Source organism: Sesamum indicum, linkage group LG9 (assembly GCF_026168435.1).
Source record: "Sesamum indicum cultivar Baizhima isolate 11 linkage group LG9, ASM2616843v1, whole genome shotgun sequence".
NCBI lineage: Eukaryota > Viridiplantae > Streptophyta > Magnoliopsida > Lamiales > Pedaliaceae > Sesamum > Sesamum indicum.
The window spans coordinates 14158990-14184548 of NC_142665.1; the positions used below are offsets into that span (position 1 = coordinate 14158990).

The 25559-nt window shown below is 35.7% G+C and overlaps 2 pseudogenes across 2 annotated transcripts; both read left to right on the plus strand.

Moving 5' to 3' along the window:
• The first annotated feature begins 423 nt into the window (after window positions 1–423).
• On the plus strand, window positions 424–6076 carry LOC105179714 (uncharacterized; annotated as a pseudogene). The gene is made up of 7 exons (XR_016067369.1): window positions 424–518; window positions 628–1026; window positions 1376–1443; window positions 1526–1577; window positions 4621–4757; window positions 4884–5479; window positions 5861–6076. The product of XR_016067369.1 is annotated as an uncharacterized LOC105179714 (transcript).
• LOC148786902 (dnaJ homolog subfamily C GRV2-like) lies at window positions 6061–24474 on the plus strand (annotated as a pseudogene). Its single transcript, XR_016067298.1, has 19 exons — window positions 6061–9633; window positions 10133–10185; window positions 10308–12033; window positions 13078–13473; window positions 13628–14120; window positions 14815–14997; window positions 15100–15444; window positions 16470–16763; window positions 17796–18212; window positions 18293–18638; window positions 18710–19017; window positions 19128–19565; window positions 19691–19815; window positions 20149–20272; window positions 20594–20662; window positions 22534–22647; window positions 23270–23346; window positions 23714–23770; window positions 23897–24474. The product of XR_016067298.1 is annotated as a dnaJ homolog subfamily C GRV2-like (transcript).
• Window positions 24475–25559: the final 1085 nt, after the last annotated feature.

The following is a 25559-nucleotide window of genomic DNA, read 5'->3' on the forward strand; positions in this document are numbered from 1 at the left end:
GTAAGTTAATATAAAAATTATAAGTTATATAACATACTTTTTTATAAAATTAAATTGAGCTTGTAAATAATTTTCTTTGTAAAACATATTTTCATATTGAACTTGTAAATTTTTTTATGTATTATATAGTTTATATAAAGCTATACATTCTGAACATTATTGTTTAAATAAAAATTTGAGTAAAAATTTTAAAATTACTAAAAGTAGTTTTGAGAGAGATTTTTTAATTAAATATACTTAGGAAGTAAAACAAAAAATATAAAAATATGTTGAAAGGTTATTTTTGTTCTGTCAACACTAAATTATTTTTTTACGGAGACTTTTGTTATAATAAACATAATTTAGGGGTCAAAATGTATAATAAAAATTTTATAATTTTGTAAAAGGTTTATTAGCTGTAAGATGGTCGCATGGTAAAACATACTTCAACACTCTCCTCTTTCTCTCTCTCTAGGGTTTTGTTTTTCATCGATTGCACGAAAAATTCCCCAATTGGTCGTATCTATTCGATTGAAATGGTAAGCAAATGTCCGTTCCTGATTTCCAATTAGCTTATACGCTATTGTTGGCTTACCCATTTTGTATCTCGTGCTGTTATTTATCGAATGTTTTGGTTTAATTTTGTAGGAAAATGGAGGCGAAAATTGAGATGTTGCTGAATGTGGAGAAGCAGATGACGCAAGTGGGTGATGTTGCAGGTACGAGGAAGGCCGTCACACCTCTTGCAATTCTTCTTTTCACACCTCAAACAATACCCCTCATTTTCTCCCTCCAAGAAAGCCAAAGCCGGCGAAGGAGAGAAGCCGCAGTTCTGTAGGTAGAAATCCAAGAAAGGAAAACCCCGCTGGTAAAAACCCTTAAACCACCGTTTTCTCCCCGTCATCAAACCCCACCCACACTCACATGGTGAAACCCTCTCACCTCAATTTCTTTTTTCTTGTGTTCATTTCTCACCCAAAAAACAGAGTAAAGAAAACCAAGAAAAACAGGGGGAGAGACAGAGCGAGAAGGAGGCCTCAAATTATGGTATTGCGAAATGTTACTGCTGTTTGAACAATTCTTCTTGGCCCAATATTTTCTCATTGTTCATGTATTGATAGATAAAGACGGAATACTGGAATACTCTCTGTTGATGTCCTAAGTTTGCTCTCACTTTCTTGCTTGCAAATACTTTCTCCCTCCATCTTACATGTCATCTTTATCTTGCTTTCTAGTGCTTCTTTCATTTAATTTTTGCTTTGACAATCCTAATGCGTTTAACTTGCTCTATTATAATATCATATGGTCAGTAATTTTCTTCTACTTAAAATTAGAAAATGTTGCTAAGGATTGTTGGAATCGTTTACATCTGAATTTGATGAATGTCTTCTTCTAGGTTTGGAATTACACTGGTTTTGGATATACAAGGTACAATGCCAGAGACATTAACAAAGAAATACTAGGGTAAGCACAATTCTGCAGCTGTCTCCTTCCGTGATGAAACCTGTAATGTTCACAGATAATCTTGTTTGTGGTTTTCATTTAGGTGCGTTGTGGAGAATAAAGTGCTTCATAGATCTTTGTTATCATGCTTACCGGTACTTAAATGTTGGAAAATGTTTGTTTTTTTACATATAGAAAAAAGCTAATAATTACAATGTCATGCATGGTTATGCCTCTATTGGTAACAGCAAGGAATAATATTTGAGAGAATGAAGAGAAGAAATGAAAACGCAAAAAAGAAAAACAAAAATGAAGAATGCAGTGCTTATATTTCTGGTAAATAATTTAAATAAGGTAGCTTAATTGCCACACAATCAGAACTAGAGCTGCATGTTAGTTGAAGATTGCTTTTTCCTTGAGTAACTAATTATAGTTATCAATTACAGCTGAAAACCATGTTTTTAATGATTATTTGTGTTGGTTAACAGTTAAGTGGATCAAGGTGCTTTTTTATGATAGTCTGTAAGAAACGAATGATCCTCTAACGGTCTATGTATTTAACTTTGTGAACTTCAAAACTAGAAATCTATGTTCATTAATTAACAACAGCCATCCAAAATATGATTCTTCTTAAGTATTGGCTCACAGAACTTTATTCTTCTCTTCCTGGTTGTTCAACTAACAAGTAAAATCTCTGTGCTTCTGATAATCAACACTAAACTTATCAAATTGAAAGAAGTAGAGATTCCATGAACAGTTATGTAATCCTCTATAACATCCTTTTTGCTTGAAAATGTTTCATTAATTTCAGTTTCCATTTTTAATAGAAGTGAGGTCTTGAAATGCTGAAGTTGCTTTTTTTAGCCTGTGGATATGACATCAGCAGTTGCTCTTGCTCTTTCATTTTTCTTGGGTGTACTTAAATAGCGTCCTGACTTTGCAGATGTGGGAAGACATTTTGGGGTTTGAAAATGCAGAGTTTTATATGAAAAGATGGCCGGATGTGGATGGCCTTTGTTTTGAAGATGTACTCGTTTCTTTTCCTGATGCAATTCCTTGTGAGTAAAGGTTTTTGCAGATGGTGGAAAGATCAAAATAAATCCAGATGATAATTCTATTTTACGAGAAGGTGATGAGATTCTTGTCATAGCTGAGGATGATGACACATATGCCCCAGGTCCATTACCAAAGGTCATACTCTCTAATTTGACACGTTTGATGGTTTCTACAGGATGCGTTAAACCCTATACACATGTACCATTCGATGTGGTTCTCATACACCATATCTCGTGCAGATTCGGAAGGGTCTATGTCCTAAAATAATTGATCCTCCAAAATTCCCAGAAAAGATTCTATTTTGTGGTTGGCGACGTGACATTGACGATATGATTATGGTGATTTTCTCTACTTGTTACATTTACTTTTCATTTATTTTCGTATTAATCTCTCTTATACTGCACTTTTTAGATTTCTTTCAGTTTACCGTCTTAAGTGTGGTTTGATGGGTTAAAGTTATTTAAATGTGTTGTAGCAATTCCTGGCTGTTGAAGACAAATTGCTTTATGCATAGCGTGTGTGTGTTGGTTGTGGAAAAGGTAGGAAAAAAAATGCTAAAGTGATAAAAAAAAATTAAGTGTTATTGCCAATCAATTCATTTTCTAAGGGGAGGTGATAATTTTGTCATGCCTCAATCTCAATTGGTAGCCTGAGCTGCAGCCTCCAGCTCCTACTTAGGCTTGTCATCACGAGGATGATCTAACTTGTAGGGTTGATGAGTAGTTCATTCCTAGTCTAATATTGGCCCTTGCAGTTTCGACAAGTTAAAGTCTGGCACTTATAATACTCAGCAGCATGTTAAAAGTCCAACATAAGATGAAACTTAGTATGATTTGTTATTTGACAATTAAATCTACTCTGTACCCATAATGGCCTATAGAGAAAAATGGTTAATCTGTTTCATTTTGGTTAACTATTAACTACAAAAGAATGCACCTCTCCCATGTGAAGGATGACGAGATGCTGACACCATATACGATGAGTACAAATCTATTGTGCATATGCTTCTTAAGTTTCGTCTTTCCCAAAAAATTCTAAGCATGTTATCTTAGTCTTGTTCTTCAGTCAGCTTCTCCTTTAATTGCTCATCTTAGAGCATTCTCTCACGCCCTTTGTAATGCTAATCGCTTTTTGAACATCTGATTGTGAAATGTTGACATGCAATGTGCGCACCCTGTTCTTAATCCAAAACTGAATTGCTTTTTAAACCATCTCTAATATCACTTTCTGGATATAAATTTTTGTTCAAATGCTATATTAGTTTAACTTTAGGCTTCTGAATTCGTTGATTCTTATCTGTAGAACTTGTTTGTTATACTGCTGTGCTATTTCTTAGGTGTTAGAGGCGTTTTTGGCTCCAGGATCGGAATTATGGATGTTCAACGAGGTTCCTGAAAAGGACCGAGAAAAGAAGTTAACAGATGGTGGCCTTGACATTTCAGGATTGGTTAACTTAAAACTGGTCCATCGTGAAGGGAATGCAGTCATTCGACGTCACTTGGAGAGTCTTGCACTAGAGACATTTGATTCTGTAAGTATTGTCATGCTCCTCTTGAGTTCATGTCCCGACACTAGCAAAACATTGTTACATCTTCACACAGGAGACCAACTATTAAAGCCCAGTCCTGTAGTTTCAGAATGACTTTCTGATACGCATTTTTGAAAAGATAACAATAACATATTAGCATAACCAGACTGAAAACGGATACACATTTATATTTCTGCAGACTAAGGAGATTAGGCACGGAACTATTGTAAACTTGAAAGAGGTGGAAGGTCCTCATAATTGTTTAATTTTTATTTGTTTATTGGTTTATTTAAGTGAGGGTAGTTTGGAACTTTCCTTTTGCGCCTTTTTTTTTACAATGAAGAGAACTTGGAGCAGAGGCTTTGATAATTTCAGTAGACGGAGGTATAGTCTGTCACTATAGTAACTCCAAGGAGAGATCATCTTCCTTATTATAGAGTAAGATGCATTCTTGAGGCCTGGAATAGTGTTTGTTGATGAAAGTTTTTTGTTAATTTTCCGCAAGCTTGCCAATTACTCATAATATTCGCAAGGTTCATTAATTGTTTGTACTTTAATTTGAAGATCTTACTGTGTATCCTTGCTATTTTTGAGTGACATTATACTTGTTACAGAACACAGCTTTCCAGCAGAAAATATATCCTTCCAGATTAAGCTCAATGACCATACATTCAAGATCCGCATCAAGTCCTCATGGATCTTTAGCTAATTGGAACGTAGTGATGGGAATAGCTTGTACGCCAAATTAGTGGTAAGTTTCATGTAGAACTTAATTATTCAAATTTCTCCTTATATCTGTAAGAAAAAACCATCAATCTACTCTTAATGCTTAAAAGATGTTGAATTAAGCTCTCCTGCTATATGGTGCTTAGTGAAGGTTGGAGCTGATGGGTCCAAATCACGAGTTAAGGATTTAGCGGGAATAAATCCAACTGGATGGAAATATTCTCAGAATGCAATTATATGTACTGTAGAGCATATGGAGGAAAACCATTGTGCTTGGCAATGTTTTCTCCCTAATGGCCCTATTGCACTTCTGCCAATTGGGGAGAATTTCAGCAATATCGTCTGGACAATGACCCCTGAAGAGTCATTGAACCGCAAATCCATGTCAGAAGTTGATTTTGTGAGAGAAATAGATCGTGCTCTTGACAATGGCTATGGCCACATCCAAATTCTCAACTATTTGGTGCAGCTGCATTCTCTTGGCTCACTGGAGACACAATAGTATCCGCCAATGAGTGTTTTGAAGTTCCTCCCAGAGTGACTAAAGTAGCCTCCGAAAGAATGGTGTTTCCATTGTATCTGAATCATGGTACTAGCTATGCATTAACACGTGTTGTTCTTATCGGTGATGCTGCACACACTGTTCATCCTTTGGCTGGTCAAGGAGTTAATATGGGATTTGGAGATGCATTCTCTCTTTGAAAGGTTATTGCTGAAGGCATTGCAGTTGGATCTGATATTGGGGAGGTATGCTAACATTCCTTAGCATAATGACAGATATCTCGTAAGGTTTTAGCATGTTACAAAAACACCATCTGGTTGTAAACAATTAAGACGCCCAATGCAGTCCAACTTTACATCATAAATTCACCCACCGCATCCAGTTTTTTATGTGGAATATGTAATGTAAAATATGAGCAAGAGTGGAAACATAATTTTTCAATACGCAGGCCTTTCCCTCTTTTTTTTTTTTTTTCTTTTTTTCGTTTCATCCATAATACCCAAACCTGAGGGTACATGTCTGTATAATTATCCCGTAATCTTCCTTTGTTATTCCAGCTCTTAAGATGTGACAATTTGTAGGACATGAACATTTATCTAAATCATGAGCGTTCTGTGGTTGCTCAGGTGTCATTGCTAAGAGAATATGAATCAGACAGGAGACCTGCAAACTTGACAATGATGGCAATTCTGGATGGCTTTCAGAAGGCATATTCCCTTGATTTCAGACCACTCAATGTACTGCGCACTGCTGCATTCCAAGGGGCTCATTATATTTCACCATTGTAAAGACAAATAATCTCGTATGCATCTGGTGAGCAGAGATTTCCGCTTTTCTTATGACTTGTAACAGTTAATTTTCAGAACCATGCTAGTTCTTTTTGTGAATGATGAATTCTATTACATGAAGTTTTAATGGCAGCCACTTTTTCTTTTGTGATGTTTGGTCCCCTTGACCTGTCCAAATCCAATTTTCATCCCTCTTTATCTTCTAATTCAAGAACCAGCTTCAATTTCTGATGGTTTTAAGGGCCTCCACAGTTTATCATTATTGGTTATTACCACGAACAGTCAGTCTCCTTTCCAAGTTGAATACATTCATCATCTAATACCATATTGTGAGTGAGAAGGTGTTTCTGCTGTTTGAACAATCCTCAAATTAGGATTTTCTGTACAGTTTGGTCTTATGTAGACGTTATTCGTGATATTCCTCTATTTAGTCAGTTTGGGTAATATTGAAGCTGATGAGCTTCTGCTCAAATATTGTTTCATTTGGTAATTTACTGAGTTATGGAGCTTTGTGAGTACATGTATCATGAATGATTATGCTACTCAAGATTGATTTATGATCAGCTACCCCCAAAACACTTTTATTGTATTTGTTCTCGAAAATATGCAACTTGTTAATAGATCTGAAACTTATGCGAACCAATTCATTAGTTCATTGGTGGGGCTAGTTATTCTTTTGAGTGGATGGGTGGGCTGGTCCTCGTCCTACGTTTATCTTTTTGATGTTGTTGAAGGGTTGAAGGAGTATAATATTTGGGCATGGAGATTGGGTGGTATTAAGTTAAGCACTAGTAGCACAATGACATTGGGAGGAGAATAAATGGAACATAAGTATTGTCAAAATCTTTTAGGTACCTTTGAGGACTTACCATGCTGGCGATCAACATAACAAAGCACGACGGTCTTGTTTATAAGAGTGTCATTTTTGGCTGTGTTTGTGTGTTTGTAATGATTCATGTTGTTCTTAGTTGTATGATGCCCTTATAAGTTCAGTTCATGATTGATGGTTGGTTAAGGCTTCGTCCTAACAACTACTTATCTTTTTAAGCAATGCATTGGTTGTTCATATATATATATATGTGTAGACATTTGCCACATCTAATGCATTTGTCAACGTCTTTGTGTTTCAATGTTTCTGGACCACATAGGTAACCAAGCTTGTACACTCGTTTACGGAAGGTTCGGAGGAATGGTCCAAGAAGGCGGTAGAGCTGGAGGAGTCATGAAGACTTTAGAAGTAAGTTCTATTTGTAATTTATTTATCCAACAATGGCTAATGATGCACAGTACACTAATTCCTCTTGTGAACATGCAGTTTGGTTGTGGAATTTCAAAATTATCTGTTTGTCTTCATGCATGCTGGACGCGAATGGAAGGTGTATGGGGTGGCAAAGATGGTCTTTGGAAACAATGACACAGAAACTAGAAAGTCTTTGCAAAGTGATAATGGTGGTAAAAAGTTGATCATTTTCTTGGCTTTCACTCTTCATTTCATCCATCAAGCAATCCTTTATATGTTTGCATTGTTATCTTGAGTTCTTGATATTTATCATCTACATTATGGGGTTGTGATTTTCTTTTTATCTATGGCAAGTTTGTTCCTTTGATAAATGTTGTTGGATGCTTTTTTAGTGGTTTCCAATTACTTTAGTACTGTGGTGTGGGTGTTTCTCATCTTGTTTTGTTTTATTTGGTTGTGCTTTTATGTTATCTCATTCAAGTAAACGATGTGTATTGTTCTTTGTGGTATATCAACCTCTGTGAGACATTTTATTGTTGGGATGTCTGTAATTGATTAGCATTTTAGGATTAGACTCTCGGTTCAATTGAAATTACATGGAACTTCTCATATTCTAATTTTGATTTGAACAGCCCAATTCACCTTCCAAATGAGATAAAACCATTTCAAAAGTAAAGAATTCCATGACATATATGTAGTGTTAATTAACACATGGTTCCGGTAACTTCTTTTTAAGTTTTCATTTATCTTTTGTTATCCTATCAAACTACTTTTGTTTTGTTTTCTTTTGCCAGTTACTATCAAACTACTTCTGTTTATATTCTTTTTTAGTAATTTGACAAATAAATGTGATTTACGAAGCCATAAGATTGAGACATGAATGTGCACTAGTGTTATGTGATTGTTGCTTTGATTAACTGTGGAGTCGTTGAGGCATAATTTCATGCATTTTGAATTGCTTTGAAAGAGAGTTGGAATATCTTTGCTTCTACTAAATCTTAGGATTCTTGTGAGATTATATTTGTTTGCTAAAACTCTACCCGATTGATCCTTATATCCCTAACATGGGACATGCATAAAAATTCAAAGGCCCTTCCCCTTCCGAAAAAAAAGAAAGAAAGAATGGAAAGTAAGAAAAAGGAAATTACATCTACTCCGCTGGTTTAGGTCACTTAGTAACTGGGTAACTTCATCACAAATGTTGTTATTCACGTAAAACGGTGGCCGGAGCTATGAGTATGCAAAGCACTTTAGGTAAAACGTGTTTTGGTTGAGTAACCGGGTGCCTTCACCACAAGTGTTGTCATTCGCGTCAAAAGGCCAGAATGCGACGTTTTTTGGTTGAGTAACCGGGTGCCTTCACCACAAGTGTTGTCATTCGCGTCAAAAGACCGGAAAACGGCCTAAAGGACACAAGTCACGGGCAAAAACAAAGGAAAAAAAAGAAAAAAAAAAGCCGTGACTAAAGCAAAAGGGGAAGAAAAAAGAAAAAAAAATCATTAGTGGCCAAAGAAAAGAAAGAAATGCGAAATCCGTCCCGACTAGGTAGATGTAAGGAGATAAAAGGGTATTGTGTTAGCATCGAGGATGATAACATTTAGAAATCCATAGATTTTGTGGAAGCTTGATTGTCCTCCTCTATACTTGGCAAAACGAAGTGTTGTGATGTGATTTGCCTCTTACCCTCGTTATGATAAGTTAGCATTTGCATAATGTATTGTGGCGTTTGTGTTTTGAGATTATGTGCACATAGTATTTCATTCTGTTGGAGGCAATAACTTTAAAGACATTGCGGCAGTCCTTTCTTTTCTTTATTGATTTATTAAAAAATTGTCATATTTCTTGGTGCTGAAAATTTTTGTGTGTAAAATCCTCTACTTTAGGCATGCCTTTTCTTATGTGACTACTATTTTTGGTTGGGAGGAGGAGGAGATAGATTCTGGCCTTGTATTTATTGTAACAATATTTAAATTCTATATTATTATAGTTTTCTTTATTCTTATGAATTATTCCCTTTAGACTGCCATCCCAGCACGGTGAGGGTGCAAGTTCAGTATATAGCAGTAGTGCATCTTACATGACCGCCCCTTAAAAGGAAAATGTATGTGCTTGCATGTAAGAGTTAAAGAAGTCTACCATGCTGCATATAGACAAGTATTATAAATTTTTCACTTATAATCTTTACTGGCCCATGAATGCAGTTTATCCAGGTATGTATCAATGTATCAGATTCCTTTTTTGTGTTCCATCTTTCTGTTAAACTCTTTAATGAAGTTCATCAGATATCTTTCAGTTACATTTGCTACACTTGGTGAGAACACCAGATGATGTCCCTGGATGTGCTTCTTAGTGCTGGTGTTCCGTGGTGCAGGTGACTATTTATATGCTATCATATCATGTTTATCATTTGTCCCCTACAGTCTTATGCAGAACCCATTCATTAGTTCATTGGTAGCGCGAGCTATTCTTTTGAGGGGCTAGGTGTGTTAGTGCTCTCCTGCATTTATCTTTTTATGCTCTTGAAGTGTTGAAGGAGTAAAATTCAAGTCCATACTCGACAATAGATATTGGGTGGTATTGAGTTATGCGCTCGCAGCAAGGTGTTTTAAATGAAAAAAAGATTACATCATGAGAAGAATATATGGAACATAAGTACTGTAAAAATCTTTTAGGTACCTTTGAGGACTTAGCATTCTGCTAGGGATTTTCTTATCCATTGAAAATCAACAGATACAATTAGATACCATCATTTGTTAATATTAGGTCTGTGAGCACTTTTTGTTGTTCTGCATCTTTAGTGATTTAATCTTTGGTTGCATTGTAAGTCACTCTCTTAAATCAATGTTTTTCTTGACTACTGGTGCAAAAAGCTCGAGAATTTGTTGTCACTTCCCAAGAGCTTATCACTCGGGGTTCAGTCCTGGTAAGTCACTTGTACTGGCTTAATTCCTATCGATATTTATGTTGATCTATCTAGAGAAGTTATTTAATATCACCATGTGAAATTAAAGTGCTTATTCTGTTTATTCGATCTTATTGTTTTAGAATATTATTGTGGAGATGCTGCTGATATGGCTAGTACTGAATCGTCGAGTGTTGCAAGAGAAGCTGCAATACATAGTGCAGCTATTAGGTGTCGTCCAATGGTGTCTCGCTTCCAGTTATCATATGATCTTGCAGTCTCGTTATGTTCTAGGTTCGTTTTCTTTTCTTATGTGTGATCCTCTTCTGGTATCACCCAGAATTGGTCTCTTGGAAATTTAGTATTTTACCGGCATTCCTTTTCTTGTTATGCCCCTGTGCAGAAACCTATGGTAAGATAATAATTATTATTTAAAATTGAAATATATGCAAATAATTGCTTCATTTATGTAATATATGACTTTTGATCACAATTGGAATGCTAATTACTGTGTCGCGCTGTAGAATGATGCATGTTAGTTGGAGCTAAATGAAGGTAAGTTGGTGGATATCTCTAAGTCATAAAGTATGAGAGCATTTTAGAGGATGCTTGATGGTTTTGATTTTTTGAGTGCAATAATGGCAATATACTAAAATCGTCTACAACAGTAGACATATTGTCCCCATATTCTTTTACTATTCCTTTCTCGAATTATGATATGCCTGTTGCTAGGTAAATTTTGAACTTATGTACATGAGCATGCAATTGCAATCTCTGGGATTTTGGCATCTAACTATTGGACAATGCTCTGGTCCGTTGTTGTGGGATGGGATGTTTGATGCTACATTTAGGATATTCTATACAGTTTGGTCTTATGTAGACGTTATTGGTGATATTCCGTTTTTTAGTCAGTTTGGGTAAGATTGAAAGTGATGAGCTCGTGCTCAAGTATTGTTTCATTTAGTAATTTACTGAGTTGTGAAGCTCTGTGAGTACATGTATCATGAATGATTATGCTAGTCAAGATTGGTTTATGATCAGCTACCCCCAAAACCCTTCTATTGTATTTGGTCTCTGAAATATGCAACTTGTTAATAGATCTAGATATGAAACTTTGAAATAATTAAGCAGGCTGTTCAATTTGAGAATTGGAGTTCATTGGATTTAGGCCTTTAATTGGTATCCTTTTGTCTATACCTGTATCATCCAGAATGGTTCCGTGATGCCAATCAGGATCACCATGAACTCTGTGCTTCCTGTTTCCATCATGTCTGCTGACTTGTATTGAACTACTCTAGCTCTTTGCGGATCTTGGGGATCTTCAATAGCTCTGAAGTGTTGTTTATATATCAAACTACTGCTGAACGGATGGAGTTGAATTTGTATCTAGTTTCAATAGAGACTAATTACTGGACTACAGACTATGATCATGATCATTCTGTTGCAGTTTTTCGCCACAGAATGTGAAATAAAGTAATTTCTACTGTGATAACGAAGAATTTTTCGCTCTTATGATCATCTACATTTCTTAGACTAGATATATTATTAATTAGTTACTGAACGAGGTTCTTTCTTATTTACTTTGTTATTTAAATAGGATATCTATGGTAGAGAAATTTCTGTTTTTCCTGCGCCAAAGGGACAAATAATGACATGGAAGGAGTCTTTACTTGATACACCTACCTATAGTTGGGTATGCTTGTTTTACAATGTTCCTAAAACGGGCTTAGGAGATGTGGCATTGTCCATGTTGCACACAGTATGGTAGCCGCTCATTCAGATATAGATGATGCTGGAGAGATTGTTACACCAACCCCCAGAGTAAAGAGGATCTTGTCAAGCTCACGTTGTCTTCCACATATTGCACAAGTAATATTTTAAGTGCCTGTCCTTCTATTGGTTGTGTGTGCTCTTGTCCCAATTTGGCCAACTGAAAAATCTACTCAGACTTATTAGAATAAAAAATTGCTAAAAGCGCAGAAAGTTATGCTTATTATTGTATCTTTTGTTTATTTACATGGAGAGCCTGAAAAATGTAAAGGTTGATATGTGGTTTCAAATAAGTTCCATCAACCTTTGTCCTCAAATATTTGAGATTTTCAATCTGGCAGTTCTATGATTTGTATTCGCTTAGGGATAATAAGTCGAGGATTATGTTGATGGATATGCAAGGGTGGGGTACAGCATTTCCGGCTTCTGTTAAAAGAGTTCTAAATTTTGCTTGTATGTAGATCTGGTACAAGTTGGTTCAAAAGAATTATGAAGGGCTGTTCATTTTGTTTTTCCCTTCCCTCAATCTTTACTCGCTTCAACGAGCAGGCCATTCTTTCATGTACATAAAGCACTGGGCCCCTTAAAGCATTCCTTTGGTTATGAGCTTGGTTACATAAAAGATTGATGTGTGGCACGTAGAGTAAAATAGGATCAGAGCTTTATCCTACAATAAACCGGTCGCCTTGCAAGCCATTTAAAATTGGAGTCAGTTGTCCGGTATTTATGCTTATTGTCACATGAGATGCACATTGGAGACTGATTGAGCAAACAACTGTAGAAGGGTCACTGGAATTGTTGCACCTCCTTATACTGAGATATAGTTTCCGTGTAATATGCACTTAGGATATCCACGTGTACTAGTATCCTTAAACTCCTGGTGTTTTAAAGATGCAACTTTTCATATTCTCTTGTGCCTTTTCATGGTAATTAGATTGTAACACTTTCACTTTGGAAGTGGGGTAACTTTTGTTCCTTTTTTTGCCTTCCACAGAGGTTTGAGATGTTTTCGTTATTTTTTCTTTTGTTTTTAAGCTGAACTAGGCAGTGGCTCGATGGTGGCTCCATCAATATGCACATTGTTTCTCAATTTCAGTGCTTCGGTTAATGAACCAAACTCTTTCCTCTATTTCTTATGTGCAGGCAATGCTTTCTGGTGAACCAACTATTGTTGATGCTGCTGCTGCTGCTCTGCTGAAAGCTATAGTTACTAGGAACCCAAAAGCAATGATCCGATTACACAGTACAGGCGCATTTTCTTTTGCCCTGGCTTACCCTGGATCTAATCTTCTTTCAATTGCCCAACTGTTCTCAGTGACTCATGTTTATCAAGCTTTTCATGGTGGTGAGGAAGCTGCTGTTTCCTCTTCTCTACCTTTGGCGAAACGAAGTGTTTTGGGCGGCCTCTTACCTGAGTCATTGCTTTATGTACTGGAACGTAGTGGCCCAGTTGCTTTTGCCGCAGCAATGGTTTCTGATTCCGACACTCCTGAGATTATTTGGACACACAAGATGCGAGCAGAAAATCTGATCCGTCAGGTAGCCCTGAATCTCCAACTGGAGTTTGCTACTTCTCTTTCACCCCAAGCATCTTTTGTTAACATTTAGTATTTACATTCTAAAACATGGTGGTACTTGAGTCAACCTCAATGCAAATAAGTCCTGCATTTAACTCTCAGTTTTATTTGATTAGGTTCTTCAGCATCTTGGTGATTTCCCTCAGAAATTGTCACAGCATTGTCATTCCTTATATGACTATGCTCCAATGCCACCAGTGACATATCCAGAGCTGAAAGATGAAATGTGGTGATCGGTATTATCTTCGAAACTTATGTGATGAAATTAGATTTCCTAATTGGCCTATTGTTGAACATGTTGAGTTTCTGCAATCATTGGTAGTAATGTGGAGAGAAGAGTTAAGTCGAAGGCCAATGGACCTTTCTGAAGAAGAAGCTTGCAAGATACTAGAGATTTCCATTGATGAAGTATCCAGAGACGACGCCCCTAAGAAGCCAAGTTTTGAGTCAGTTGAGGAGATACCTAATATATCAAAGCAGATTGAGTATATTGATGAGGAAAAGCTCAAGAGACAGTATAGGAAACTTGCAATGAAGTATCATCCAGACAAAAATCCTAAAGGGAGGGAGAAGTTTCTGGCAGTGCAGAAAGCTTATGAGTGCTTGCAGGTATGCCAAATTCCTTGATCCTGTGTGAGGATCTGTCATTACTCATAAAAAACGGAGACCATATGATTAAGCTTGAGAAAAAAAAAAGAACATATAGACAAGGGATCTTATAAGCTGCCAGCTGCCAGATCTTATTTCAAATGAATTAGTCGACTTGTTTAGACGCGTTTTCACAATTAAGCTGTTTATTGACTGGTAGAAAGTGCTCTAAAGGTATTTATGCTGTCAAGATGGGCCAAATGCTTTTTTCCACATATAAATGGATATCAATATTGGTTTTAAATATATCTTGGAACTAGGAAGGACACGGGACTATATATATATGTACTTCTTAGATATGATACTACCTCAATTTAAGGTGTGGACCAAGAATAAATTTAAATATATAGATTTAAGTGGCTTTTGCGGAAGAGTGAAAATGTAAATCATAGGGTTTTCCTATGAGGTTTGGACAACTTACATATGTTTCCCTTTGGTTTTGTTGCCTCCATCTAATATTTCATTCTGCAATCAGTAAACTTCTTGGAATGTGATCAGCAAAGTTGGACAAAATTCCTAAGTTGAACCCTACATATGAGGCATGTCTTTGGCCGGAATGCAATCCTCTTTAATTGGTTGTATTTCTTCATATTTGAGTTCTATGTTTCATATTTTCTCTTTAGTGATCTACTGCTTTCTTATTCCTCTCCCTTAGGTGACCATGCAAGAATTGCAAGGTCCCAGACTTGGAGGTTGTTGCTTCTCTTAAAGGGCCAGTGTATTATATATAGGTGATATGGGATTTTATTGATGCCATTCAAATATGCTGGATATACAATTTTCTTTCCGCTGATCGAGCACATCTTCTAGTTGCATCCTCGGAGCTTGTTTGGTTGACGTAAATTCATCATCTGCCTTTAATTTCCATATCATTCTTCTTTAGATAAGTACTTTGTAAATGTACTTTTGCTTATGCTATTTCCACATATTTAACTATCAGGTGCGAGTCTTCATCATTGAATGGTGAAGAGCTTGTGAGAGATGGTGGAATACCTCTTCTTGCAACCCTCCTTTCCCGTTGCATGTGTGTGGTCCAACCAACAACTCCTGCCACTGAACCGTCCACTACTATTGTTGCTAACATAATGCGAACCTTTTCAGTTTTGAGTCAGTTTGAAAGTGCGAGAACTGAGATGCTCGAATTTTCAGGATTAGTTGATGACATTGTTCATTGCACTGAACTTGAGCTTGTTCCTGCTGCTATTGATGCTGCCCTGCAGACCATTGCTCACCTTTCTATCTCCTCTGAAATTCAAAATGCCCTTCTGAAGGCTGGTGTACTGTGGTAAGATAGATCATTATATTGTTATGATTATGCTTTCATCAGTTTTCTAGCATGAGATTCTAGTTTCTGGAAGTTTACAGAACTTTGCTGAACACTACTGTTTCTGTTATGGATTTCTTGACCATCCTTTTATATTTGTCGCTTAACCTGGCTCCAAGTGACATATTGCTCAGTGACTTAGCTTCTATTCTTTCATTACTTTTCACTCTTTTGCGCATATAATTCTTCGTAGCTCATATATAGATATTGAATAATGAAATTACCCATATTGGTCTATTTATAATGCTCTTTGTGCTCATGTGGATGACTTTGTTGCTGGCATTTTCTCTGTCTTTCTGAGCTTGTATAGAAAACTTATTTGCTTGTGAAGGTGGTCATTTATTTTTTAAATTGAACAAAATGTTGGAACTCTAGTGTTGAAGATGCTTTGTAGTTACTATTCCTTGAATGCCAGAATGTACTTTTTCTATGTGAAGTGTGAAAACTTAAGGTTTATGAACAATATGAATTTTGAAGCCACTGCATCAGCTGGTACATGAGTGTTACATCTTACAAAAACCATTCCGATGTTTCTCAAAAAACTGCCGTACCTTGATGTTATAGTTTTCTCTTGTGGTCTGTTACTTGAATCGAGGTCCATTTACAAACTTGAGGGTTCATAGAGTTAATGTTTATTTGTTTGGTACCTTTTGTCGAGTCAATTTGCTTGCGAAGAGAGTCCAACTTTCTTTTAAAATTGAACAAAATCTTGGAACTATTGTGTTGAAGGTACTTTATGGTGACTATTCTTTGAAAGACAAAATTTCTTTATTCTACGTCACTGTGGAAGTTTATGGTTTATGAACATTGTGAACTTGAAGGCCTCTGCATCAGCTGCTATGTGCCTGTTATATCTTAAAAACAACTCCACTGTTGCAAACTGCTTTATGGTGATGTTATGGTCTTTCTCAGGTGGATTATTTTGTTTGAATCCAGGTCCATTTCAGAAACTTGTGGTTTTATAGGGTCACTTTTTGTTTGTTCAGGTATCTTATACCATTGTTGCTCCAATATGATTCGACGACGGAGGAATCAGATAAGACAGATGCACATGGTGTTGGAACTAGCGTTCAAATAGCAAAAAAATACATGCTGTAAAAGCATCTCATGCCTTGTCAAGGCTTAGTGGTTTGGTTGACGAGGAGATCCCGACACCCTACAATCAGGCTGCAGTTGATGCCCTTAGAGCTTTACTAACCCCTAAACTTGCAAGCATGCTGAAAAATAAATTAGCAAAAGACCTCCTATTCACATTAAACTCAAACTTGGAGTCCCCTGAGGTAAAGGCTGCAGATTTTGCATTTTGACAAAGAAAAAACATATTGGGTGCTACTTGAGCATTGCCTCATCTTCTTGCATCAGTATCTGCATATTTTCTTTGAATGTTGTGAAACTCAGAGCACTATAACAGGGCAGGTTTCTTAACATACCTTTTCTGATATGTAGGCAATACTTGCTTCTTCTTCTTTTATAAGTACTTTGTTGGTTCTTTTAGAAGTAGATAACTGAGGGAAAAAAGAGAGGAAAGCAATATGTTCTACATCTTTGTGTTATTAAAAGGTTTCAAATTGGCTTTAACTACTTGGTATGTAGTTGTCATGAAGATTCTATAACTGATTCAAGTTTCATTTTTTTTTCTTTTCCCGATTTACTTTTTTACTAGCAAATCCTGGTGTGGTGGTGGCATGGATGTTTTCTGGACGTTCTGCATTTAAATCTAGAGAACTTAATTTTCCTTTGAACTATCTTTTGCACTGGACGTAGTATTTAATTCAAAGAATGTCTTGCAGGTCAACTATTGGTTATTTAAGGGAAGAGGTTATTTGTTTGCATCTAATAGAGTATCTTCTTCCGTATATCTATCTTGTCAGATCAAAGAAATTTGGTGTTGGGTCTTAAAATCTATGCCCTTCCTATCTATGACTAGTTGTGAAGTTTCCATGCATTTCTTATGTTTGATATGCAAACCTATTTGCACATTTTCCTCCTCCCCACCCCATAAAAAAAACAAAAAAAAAAAAAAGAAGCTTTAGCACCAGAAGTTCTTTTCACGAGCCTGAAGGTTTAGTTTTTTTGCATAATGATTAAGAAAAGGGTATCTGTTATGTGCAAGCTATAATTCTAATCTATATATAGGTTGTCTTTCTGATAATAATTGGGGTGTGGGTGTTACTTTTCATAACTATCTAGATTGAAAATGTTCTGTAGTTCCAAGTGATGGCCATTTGTAGATGCTCTATATCCATAGTTGATGACCTTGTGGGACTCTCAGATATCATGACATAGTTTCACTTGATCTTTCATTTGCACAGATAATCTGGAATTCCTCCACTCGAGCAAAACTATTGAAATTTGTGGAAGAGCAGCGTGCAAGCCTTAGTCATCATGGTTCATATGACCTTAAAGATTCGCATTCCTTTGTTTATGAAGCATTATCTAAGGAGCTCTATATTGGCAACGTATAATTGAGAGTCTATAATGATCAACCAGATTTTGAAATTACTAATCCTGAGGACTTCTGTCTTGACCTTGTTGATTTTATATCACATCTTGTCCATAATGAACCCGCTGCAAGCATGGATACTCATGTTAATAGTGATGTAACCACTGATGGATCTGCCGAGCAGGATTCTTCTGATGATTCTTCGGCATCACTTGATGGGAAAAGCTTGGAGAGGGAGGATTTCGAACTAGTTAAAAATCTTCAATACAGTCTGCTATCCCTTCAGGTAGAAGTCTGGTGGTTTTTCGTCTGACACTTGTTTAGTCACCCTTGACACCTTTTTTTCTGTAATTTCTGTAATTTCAGCACTTGTTGACAAAGAATCCGAATTTAGCTTCAGTGGTCTCCACAAAGGAGAAGCTATTGCCCCTCTTTGAATGCTTTTCTCTTCCTGTTTCTTCATCAAGCAACATTCCTCAGCTATGTCTACTTGTTTTATCACGGTTAACAACATATGCACCTTGTGTGGAAGCAATGGTCGCAGATAGCTCTGGTCTGCTTATTTTATTACAGTTGCTTCACTCATCTCCCAGCTGCCGTGAAGGAGCTTTGCATGTTCTCTATGCCTTGGCAAGCACGCCGGAGCTAGCTTGGGCAGCTGCAAAGCATGGAGGGGTGGTTTTCATTCTTGAAGTTCCCTTGCCAATACAAGGTATGCTGATCTCATAGATAGCGGTTTCTTAAGAATTCTATCTTGTGCTCTAAAATAGAAATTTTGTATAGAAGAGATTCCGTTGCAGCAAAGGGCCGGAGCAGCTTCGCTATTAGGGAAGCTTGTTGGCCAGACTATGCATGGGCCTAGAGTGGCGATAACTCTGGCAGGATTTCTGCCTGAAGCAGTTGTGACTGCTCTTGAACAAACAACAGAAACTCCTGAACTTGTCTGGACTCCAGCAATGGCTGCATCATTGTCTGCACAAATAGCAACTATGGCTTCGGATCTGTACCGTGAACAGGTGAAAGGACGTGTTGTTGATTGGGATGTACCTGAGCAGGCCTCTGGCCAACAGGAGATGAGAAATGAACCTCAGGTATAACTGCTTTGTGCTGCAGATGTACTCTTTTGTTTTTGATTGATTACATGGATGTTCTAAAGAACGCTAATTCTGTTTAATGACTTACATGATGTATTGCTGTCTAGGTTGGAGGGATCTATGTTAGGTTATTCCTGAAAGATCCCAAATTTCCACTTAGAAATTCCAAGAGATTTCTTGAAGGGCTGCTGGATCAGTACCTTACATCCGTTGCCGCCTCACAATATAATGGCCAAGCTGTTGACACTGAACTTCCTCTACTTCTTTCTGCTGCCCTGGTCTCTTTACTCAGGATGTACCCCGCTCTTGCAGATCATGTTGGATATCTTGGTTATGTGCCCAAACTTGTGTCTGCAGTAGCCCATGGAGCAAGCAGAGAAACAATGGCTTCAGAAACCTATGTATCTGAGGATGGTTCGTCGCAACAAAATTCACAAACTCCTCAGGAGCGAGTTCGCCTTAGTTGTTTACGTGTTCTACATTAGCTTGCAGCTAGCACCACCTGTGCAGAAGCTATGGCAGCCACTAGTGTTGGGACACCCCAGGTATGCTGTGGTTTTAAGCAGCCCCCCTTTTTTCCCCTCCAAGAAAATATCATACAAAAGATGTGTTTATCTGATTAAACATCTGTTGCTAAGTTTGGTATTGTTCTGATGAGCTTTTTCTTCAGGTAGTTCCACTTCTGATGAAGGCGATTGGTTGGCAAGGTGGAAGCATCCTAGCTCTTGAAACCTTAAAGCGTGTTGTAGTTGCAGGGAATCGAGCAAGAGATGCACTTGTTGCACAGGGTCTCAAGTGAGCATCAATATCTCCTTAGACTTTAAGTTGTAGAATTGTTATGAAATGTGCAGACGTGGTTAATAAAACAGCAATGTGCATAAATTCATCTGTGTTTTCATGATAAATTTTCTAAGATGGGTGCATAAGTAATGCAAATCATGCAATTAGTATTTATTAGATACAAAGTAATTTTCGGCCCACAATGTGCAATTATCTGTCACCTGGGCTAAGATATTGGTTGGTGATTGAGTCTGATTTTAGAATATTATTGGGATATGCATCCTGATAAAACTACTGTTGCATGTTCTCTGTGTCATGCAATAGTAACATGGCATATAATTGTTGTAGGGTTGGTCTTGTGGAAGTTCTTCTTGGCCTTCTTGATTGGCGAGCTGGGGGAAGAAATGGGCTTTGTTCACAGATGAACTGGAATGAGTCAGAAGCAGCAATTGGCCGGGTTCTTCAAATTCAGGTCTGTACCATATCATGATTTGTGTGAACACATACCCTGCCTTTTCTGCATGGTGGTTTGGAAAATTCAGATGGTGCCTTTAGATTAAATGATAAATGTCTTTATATCCAAGTATAGAACATTTGCAATGAACTAACATAAAATGCCAGACCAACCTTGTTGGACAGAAGAAGTGCATAATTAGCAAAAGAAATTATGTTCTGAATTCCTATGATATGTTGCTCAAGGTGGTCTGAGTTCTATTTTTTTTTAATTTCTCCAGAAATATATTTGTGTTCATAATCTCTTTGTGGTCATAATCCCTTTGCTGTGTTCGCGTAGGTTTTGCATGCATTTGCAACAGAAGGGGCCTATTGTACCAAAGTACGTGACATACTGAGTGCCTCTGATGTAAGTCATGACTCCTTAATCTGTGTTGCATTTTATCTGACTATTCTTGAGTGAGTTTTTCCTGAAATTTTTAGAACAACTAGTAGCTAAAACCCTTTGAGTTCGTGTTTTTTGCATGAATTGGTCAACGGCTGGCAGCTTTATGTGGTTGGTCAGCTGACCCATCCCCTGCTTAATCATGGTTTTGCTTTCCATCAGATTTAGCTGCATCAAATCTTGTTGCTTTTAACCTTTCTTTTTTAAAAAATTATAAGCAGTCAGTCTTTCAACAAAGATGACTTCCAGCCGTTGGATCTTCCATGTTTCCTTTAAAATGACAAGGAAAAACAATATGCACACCAAAATGAAAAGCTCTAAAAGGATTAGTAGTTTACAAGTCCTTGTTAAAAGCTTTTCTTGAGGTATTGTGATTGTTTCGTGAGTTTTTTGATTAGCATGCGAGAATGCTAAGTGAATAATGATTTATTTAGGCTTAAGAAAATTAAAGCTGCTGAGAAGATTTCTGTATCTCCGTTTCACATGTATGTTTGATCTACTTTGCACTGTAGATGCAGGCTTATTAAGGAGTTCTTCCATACTCTGGCATAGGATGGGCAGGATAAAGTCAGCTAATAGTGGGGTCTAGTTTGGATCTAGGTAATAGAACCACCAGGATAATAGATCATATGCTCTGAATTTGTGGGTTGATCAGGCATAGTGCATGAGTTTTAATACATATAGTGGGTAATGTTGTGACACTGCAGATTATCAGGAAACATGAAGTGTAAATGAATTTTTGAAAAGCATGAATTGTTCTGAAAATAATTTACATGCCAAATGTATGTGATACATGAATTAAATATTGAAATGCATATATTTTTTTTAAACTAGTTTGCACACCAAGTATATGTGAAACACAATTGACAGATATGATGGTTTTTAGAATTCAATGGATCTTTTAGTAATTTAATATTCAGAAAAAGATGTCATATTTTGTTGTAACGAATCTTCCAATAGACGTTATTGATGATATTCCATTTTTTTAGTCAATTTGGTATGAGCTCCCCCTATTCAAGTATTGTTTCATTTGGTAATTTACTGAGTTGTGAAGCTCTGTGAGTACATGCTCACATTATCATGAATGATTATGCTACTCAAGATTGGTTTATAATCAGCTACCCCCAAAACTCTTCTATTGTATTTGGTCTCTGAAATATGCAACCTGTTAATAGATCTAGATCTGAAACTTTGAAATAATTAAGTAGGCTGATCAATTTGAGAATTGGAGTTCATTGGGTTTAGGCCTTGCATTGGTATCCTTTTGTCTATACCCGTGTATCATCCACAATGGTACCGTGATGCCAATCAGGATCACCATGAACTCTGTGCTTCCTGTCTCCATTATGTCAACTTGTATTGAACTACTCTAGCTCTTTTCGGATCTTGGGGATCTGAATTAATACATTATTCAATTTCTATAGGCAATTTCTCATCTGGTTTTCGCTGGTTTTACTCAATCCAGGCTTAAAACTTGGCTACATATTGCACAGTTGGTGAAGGTGAAGGATACATCAGCTAAACTTAAGCAAGCTAGTGAAACATAATATCAAGTTGAAGTTAGTGTCATTTTGTCTCTTTGCTTAACAGAGGATCCGGCAGTTGTGTTTTGTCATATTTCATCTATTCTGTCCATTTTAACCAATTTATGTGTCATGATTGCCTGCGAATCGTGGTGTCCTAGAAATCTTGCAATCTCTTGAAACTCAAACAATACAAATAGACTTTGTTTGTAGTTTTTTTTGTTTAAAATTTAGGGGCAATAAAATGATGTTTGAACTTTTTTTTGCACCATTCTCTGATCCGTGGTCTGATTTCCATACTATTCCCTGCAGGCAACGAAGAAAATTACACCGCCAAACTTGCGAAAGACTTTCAGGCAGATTGAAAGTCTGCTTAGGGGGAGAGAACGGATGTTCATTTTGTTCCCCAAGCCATCTTCCTTCTAGGTAATATATTAAATGGGAATAGGATGCTATCCAAATGAGTTCATCTCTGGGATTTTCTTCTGTTTGTGGTTACTATGGACAATATTTTATGGTTTGTGAAATTTGCATTGACTGGTGGATCATTTACGTAATCTCATACCACTTTCTATGTTAAACTGTATTGTTGGGCTGTGGCTTAGATTTTGAAACTACTATCTCCTGCATCTACTCAGCTGGTGATGCAGATATAAGTGAACATAAGAGTCAGAAACAGTGACCTCGTCTTGTGAATCTAGGGGGTACACCAATTAAGGAATTTTAACTTTTGTGGTAAATGTAATTTGAAAATGACAAACATATAATAAACTATCTTTTCATCAACAGGCCATTGTAAATTTGGTTTAGCATGAAATTGAAATGAGATTCACTATTTGCGGACTATACATAATGTTTGTAACTTTGTAAAAGTACTCGCATTTGTGGTTTCTCATCCAACATATGTTATGGTACCCGTCGCATGTGCAACTTCATCAAATTTGTCCTGTCGCCCTCTAATTTATAGTTCTTTCTTTTTCTTTCTTTTTTGTCTTCCATCTTTCTTTTAAACCCTTCCAATGAAGTTTATCACATAATTTTCTTTCAGTTACATTTGCTACACTTGGTGAGAAGACCACGGTGATGTGACCGGAAGTGCTTTAGTATTCGTGTTCCGTGGTGCAGGTGACTATTCATATGCTATCATATCATTTTTATCATTTGTCCCCCAATGATTTGTGTTGTTGGGTTCTCATTTTCTTGGATTTTTGATTAATTGGAGCGTATTTCTTCATTGTTTTTGCTGCTCTGATTTAATTTATCTAATCATAATAGCGTTTGTGTTCTACCACCTTGCATAATTGCTTTTTTGCTGCTGAAACTCTGCTGTTCTCCATTTTCAACTTTCTTGTTCACAGCATATATAATCAACTAACATATTGTAGAACTCTTGTAAAGTTAATCTGCTCTTGTGGTAGAGATTGTATTCTTGCTTAAGTGCTTGGACTCACGTTGAAGTAACTTCCTCCTCGCTTATACAACTCTTTGACAGCATAAGAATTGGCGGGTGATTAATACAGTTATTGAACAAAACCTTCCAGCCAAAAAGGTGAGAATAGATTCTGGTAGAGATTAATACAGTTAATCTGCTCTTGTGGTAGAGATTGTGTTCTTGCTTGAGTGCTTGGACTCACATTGAAGTAACTTCCTTCTCGCTTATACAATTCTTTGACAGCATAAGAATTGGCGGGTGATTAATACAGTTGTTGAACAAAACCTTCCAGCCAAAAAGGTGAGAATAGATCTATCCTCATACACTCTCATTTATTATTTAAAAGGGTATCAATAATACATAAGTGGTGTTCACACTTTTATTATAGTATAATATAATAATATATATAACTGTAAATAAAAAGCATAGTAAGTTATTGTGTATATTATAAATTTGTGAATGATTTGCTATTATATTTCTTCATTTATGACTGGCGTTAAATAATTTTATAATTAATTTTTAGTTTTTAATTTATTCGCATGTCATTTTTTATATTTCTTCTTTTTTGTGATGACAATTATATCTCTTTCTTATAATAATAGATTGTTAAATTATGTATAGTAATTTTGTAATTAGTTAATTTATGTAAAATCAAGTTAGTAGTTGAATTCTAACTTTGATGTTATATGATAATCGGATTTCGATGGAAATGGTTTATATGCAAATTATATTGCATAATAATAATTATTTATTATTTAATATATTAAAAATTATTTGTAATGAGAAAGTCGCCATTATTTCATTTATTTTATATTTGTTTTACTTATTAATTAAATTTTTTATTTTATTTGTCCTGTTGTGGGAAAAAATATTTTAAAATTGATGGAACGAATTGGAGTGCTACAAATTAAAATTTTAATTGATTATTTAATTTAAAGATCAATTAAGAATTTAATCATATTGCTAGAAAAACTATTAAGTAGACCAAGTATTTTAATGTAGTATATATGTTAAGTAGTAAGATATCAATTATCTATTGGCTTGTTACACACACGCATAATTATATTCTTTATATAATTATATTCTTTGTCATTATTTATAGTTCAATGATTTTGAATTTTAATGTTTATAAATTTTTGTAAATAATTTATATGCCTTATATAATTATATTTGTCATATCATTTATGAATTACCTTTATTCCACTATATTTGCTTTTTTAGGCAATAAAAAGAGAAGAAAATTGAATTTATTGTCCAAAATAAATAAATAGTCTATATGGTTACTATATTCGTAATTATAATTGAATTTATTGATTTATAGTTCTCATGTAGGGCTCGGAGTTAGGATATAAAATGATGGTCTTATAACTGTTAGTAGAAAATTAGAATTACGTCATTTAATTAATATTTTTTGGAATATGTTATATATATAGTATGATGTTAATATTATTATATTTTTATTTTTATAAGTTTAAAATTTTTTATCAATATTTTTGGACCAATTCCTAACGAAAAAGGGTTGAGCCTAAACAATGAAAATTTCAGTGTGTAATTTAGAACTTTTTGGAGGAAAATGCATTTTTTTATTTTTAAGTTAATCCTAATTTTATTCATTAATTATCTCAAGTTAGTTGTTTATTTTGTTAATAAAGTTATAATGATAATTTTAGCTATTTCTTTAATTAATTTTGTTAATTCATAATAATAACTAGTTAATTTTTATGGACTAGTCGTCATGTACATAATTAACATTAACATTAACATTAATGTTTATAAATTTTTATAGATTTGGTTTGATTTGACCAAATTCGTAAGAATTTGTAAACATTTGAGATAAAAAAAATTATATTATATAAAATATAGTAGTTTGTGGAAAATAAAAAAAAAGTAAAAAATAATTCTATAT